General features: G+C 37.3%; 1 pseudogene; it reads left to right on the plus strand.

Annotated features, from left to right (window-relative positions):
• Positions 1-1,736: 1,736 nt before the first annotated feature.
• LOC132356515 (eukaryotic translation initiation factor 2 subunit 3-like) lies at positions 1,737-3,021 on the plus strand (annotated as a pseudogene).
• The last annotated feature ends 1,649 nt before the right edge of the window (positions 3,022-4,670 follow it).

Raw genomic sequence — 4,670 nt, forward strand, 5'->3', positions numbered from 1 at the left:
TGAATAAAAAAAAAATCCACATCTAGGAAGATCATTGTGAAATTTCAAACAATAAGATAAAGAGATAATCCATAAAAAGTCCATGGGTCAAGGTAGAGGTGGAGGGAACAGGTGCATATAAAGAAATGGGAATCAGAATGGATCAAACTTCTCAAAAGAAATCCTAGATGTCAAATGATGGTGGATCAATGTCTTAAAAGTTATGAAGGGAACACAAAAATCAGTTGCATTACCATACACTAACAATGAACAAACTGAAAAAGAAATGAAGAAAACACTTTCATTTACAATAACATTAAAAAGAATGAAATACTTAGGAATAAACTTAACCAAGGAGGCAAAAGACTTGTATACTAAAAGCTACAAAACATTGCTAAAAGAAATTAAAGAAGACACAGAAATGGAAAGATGTTCCTGTTCATGGATTAGAAGACTTAATGTTGGTAAGATGTCAATACTACTCAAAGCCATCTACAGATTCAGGGCAATCTATTAAAATCCCAACAATGTTTTTGCAGAAATAGAAAAATTCATCCTATATTCATATAGAATCTTAGGGGACCCTGAAAAGCCAAAACAATCTTCTAAAAGAATAACAAAGTTGGAGAAGGTCTCACACATCCTGATTTCAACACATACTACAAAGCTACGATAATCAAAACAGTGTGGCACTGGCATAAAAACAGACATATAGACCAACGGAATAGAACAGAGAGCCCAGAAATAAACCCTAGCATGTGCTCAAATGACTTTTGACAAAGAGGCCAAGACCATTCAACAGTCTTCAGCAAGTGTTGCTGGGAAAACAGCCACATGCAAAAGAATGAAGTTCTTTACCTTACACAATATACCAAAATTAACTCAAATAGATGAAAGACCTAAATGAAAGAACTAAAACTATAGAATTCTTAGAAGAAAACATAGGGAGAAATATTCATGACACTGGATTTGACAATGCGTTCTTGTCTATGACATCAAAAACACAGGCAAAAAAAGAAAAAATAGATAAGTTGGACTTCATCAAAAATTTAAATTTTTGTGCATCAAAGAACACTATCACCAGAGTGAAAAGAAAACCTATGGAATAGGGGAAAATATTTGGAAATCATATATCTGATAAAGGATTGATATTCAGAATATATGAAGAATTCCTACAACTCAACAACAAAAAAACAAACACCCCAATTAAAAAATTGGCAAAGGACTTGTATAGACATTTCTCCAAAGAAAATATACAAATGGCCAATAAGCATTTGAAAAGATGCTCAATATCACTAATCATTAGAGAAATGCAAATCAAAACCACTATGAGATACCACTTCACACCCATTAGGATGGCCTGTATAAAATAAATCTTAAAAAAGCAGGAAAAAAAAGTGTTGGCAAGAACATGGAGAAATTGGGACCTTTGTGCGTTGCTGGTGGGAATGTAAAATGGTACAGCTGCTATTAAAAAACGGTATGGCATTCCTCAAAAAATTAAATACAATTACTATGTGATCTAGTAATTCCACTTCTAGATATATACTCAAAAGAAGTGAGCTCTCCGGGCTAGATGGCGGTGGGGAGAGGCTGGTGTGACGTTAGTGCAGCCGTGCCTTTCTCGGCAAGATCTCTCCATTTTGGATGTTACCAAGTTGACGCCACTTTCACATGAAGTTATAAGCAGACAAGCCACTGTTAATATAGGTACAATTGGTCATGCAGTTCATGGGAAATCTACAGTTGTAAAAGCTATTTCTGGAGTTCACACTGTCAGGTTCAAAAATGAACTAGAAAGTAATATTACAATCAGTCTTGGCTATGCTAATGCTAAGATTTATAAACTTGACGACCCAAGTTGTCCTCGGCCAGAATGTTATAGATCCTGTGGAAGTAGCACACCGATGAGTTTCCTACAGACATTCCAGGGACCAAAGGGAACTTCAAATTAGTCAGACATGTTTCCTCTGTTGACTGTCCTGGCCACGATATTTTGATGGCTACTATGCTGAACGGTGCCGCAGTGATGGATGCAGCTCTTCTGTTGATAGCTGGAAACGAGTCTTGTCCTCAACCACAGACTTCGAACACCTGACTGCTATAGAAATCATGAAACTGAAGCCTATTTTGAGTCTACAAAATAAAATTGATTTGGTAAAAGAAAGCCAGGCTAAAGAACAGTATGAACAGATCCTTGCATTTGTACAAGGTACAGTAGCAGGAGCTCCTATTATTCTAATTTCTGCTCAGCTAAAATACAATATTGAAGTTGTCTGTGAGTACATAGTAAAGAAAATTCCAGTACCCCCAAGAGACTTTACTTCAGAACCCCGACTTATTGTTATTAGATCCTTTGATGTCAACAAACCTGGCTGTGAAGTTGATGACCTTAAGGGGGATGTAGATGGTGGTAGTATTCTAAAAGGAGTATTAAAGGTGGGCCAGGAGATAGAAGTCAGACCTGGTATTGTTCCAAAAATAGCGAAGGAAAACTCATGTGAAAACCCACCTTTTCCAAAATTGTATTGCTTTTCGCAGAGCGTAATGGTCTTCAGTATGCTGCTCCAGGAGGGCTTATTGGCATTGGAACAAAAATTAACCCCACTTTGTGCTGGGCTGACAGAATGGTGGGGCAGGTACTTGGTGCAGTTGGAGCTTTACCTGAGATCTTCACAGAACTGGAAATTTCCTATTTCCTGCTTAGACGGCTTCTAGGTGTACGCACTGAAGGAGACAAGAAAGCAGCAAAAGTGCAAAAGCTGTCTAAGAATGAAGTGCGTATGGTGGACATAGGATTCCTGTCGACAGGAGGAAGAGTTAGTGCAGTCAAGGCTGATTTGGGCAAAATCTCAAAAGTAGGAATAAAAATTGCCCTTAGCCGAAGAGTTGAGAAACACTGCCATTTAATTGGTTGGGGTCAAATAAGAAGAGAAGTGACAATCAAGCCAACAGTAGATGATGACTGAAGAATTAAATAACAGATTTGGATGAAGTCGGAATTTCTCTTAAAAACCTAGGTGTATATTTTCAAAGCAACAGTGAGGACAGCTCATTACCTTAGGAGTAGCTGTTTAGATTATTATCATTTTTTGGTGATGCAAGTTTAAAATAAGGTCTACAATAAAAGTAAAAATTGGCATAATGTTGGATTGAATCTACATTTTACCAGAAATTAATCATTCCCAAATAATGTCTAATTTATACGTCAATGAAGGTTTGAAAGGAAACTGCTACAACCAGCCTTTGCTGTAGCACACATACCACTGAACCTGTTTGAAATAAAATTTTTCTTCTTATTTAAAAATAAAAATAATAAGGAAGTGAAAGCAGGGACCCAAAGAGATATTTCTATACCCATGTTCACAGCAGCATTATTCACTATAGCTAAAAGGTGGAAATGACCCAACTGTTCATCAACAGATGAATGGATAAACAAAATGTGGTATGGCCATATAGTAAAATCCTATTCAGCAATAAAAAGGAACAAACTACTGTTATCTGCAACAATATGGATGAATCTCAAAAAAATATGTTAAAGAAGCCAACATAAAAGAGTAAATATTATATGATCCCATTTGTAAGATATTTCTAAAGAGGGCAAATCTCTAGAAACAGAAAGTAGATCAGTGGTTGCCTGAGACTAAGGCAGGGAGTGGAGGTTGGCTCTAAATGGGCACCAGGAGACTTTGGGGTGATGCAAATGTTCTAAAACTGGATTGTAGTGATGGTTGCACAACTGTATAAATTTATTAAACTCATCAAACTGTACACTTAAAATCAGTGAACTTTATGGTAGGTAAATTATACCTCAATAAATCTGTTTTATTAAAAAAAAAAAAAAAAAGGTGGTGTTGGTTATTCCTCCCCACACTTACTGTATGACCCAAAGAGATTTGTTCTGAAATCCTGAAAGTGAGCAGGTGAGGCCGGCAAACTGAAAAAGATGAAATTGTCCGCTGAAGTACTTTATGACCCCGAAAGAAGGAATTGCAGTCTTTAGGGGCTACTTGGTCACAATCTAAGGAGATGGAAATAAGGTGGAGCCAGAGTTCCTCTCCCTGCAAAGGGAAGATCTTGGGCAGCAACGCCCCGTGAAAGTGCCAGGCACTGTTTCCCATCGTCCAACTGGGACATCAGAATCCCAGGGAGAGGGACCGTGTTTCTCCATCTCCCGACATGGAGAAGAAAAGAGGGAAGAGTTATTACCATCAGGTGGTTGGAGGAGAGGAGCAGGGCTGGATCTCTGTGTGTGTGTGTGTGTGTGTGTGTGTGTGTGTGTGTGTACGAATGCACCAGCACGCAGTTAAACCCCTACACAAACACAGACCCATTTGTATGTATGACATAAAATACGAAGTTTCATTACAATCATATCACAATTATATTACATATTTTTAATTATAGGGAAATGATAAGGAGGCAATACACTCAAATGCTGGACTCTTGGTTGGTTGCTCATTTTTAACTGAAATGAAAAAACTTGTTTTAAAAACTTCCCTTTTTACACGGGTTGGCCTTCATACATATTAGCAGGCAGCAACTGCACAGAGAAAGTCTCTTTGTCTGGAAAGGTAAATGCTTAATTCAAGCTTTTGTGTCATGAAATTAATTCTAATATAAATAAGATTTTAAAGGATAAAAGCAGTCTGGAATGTTAATGTAAAAATGTGCACTGTTACTGAAAGAAC

Source organism: Balaenoptera ricei, chromosome 21, assembly GCF_028023285.1.
Source record: "Balaenoptera ricei isolate mBalRic1 chromosome 21, mBalRic1.hap2, whole genome shotgun sequence".
Classification (NCBI taxonomy): Eukaryota; Metazoa; Chordata; class Mammalia; order Artiodactyla; family Balaenopteridae; genus Balaenoptera; species Balaenoptera ricei.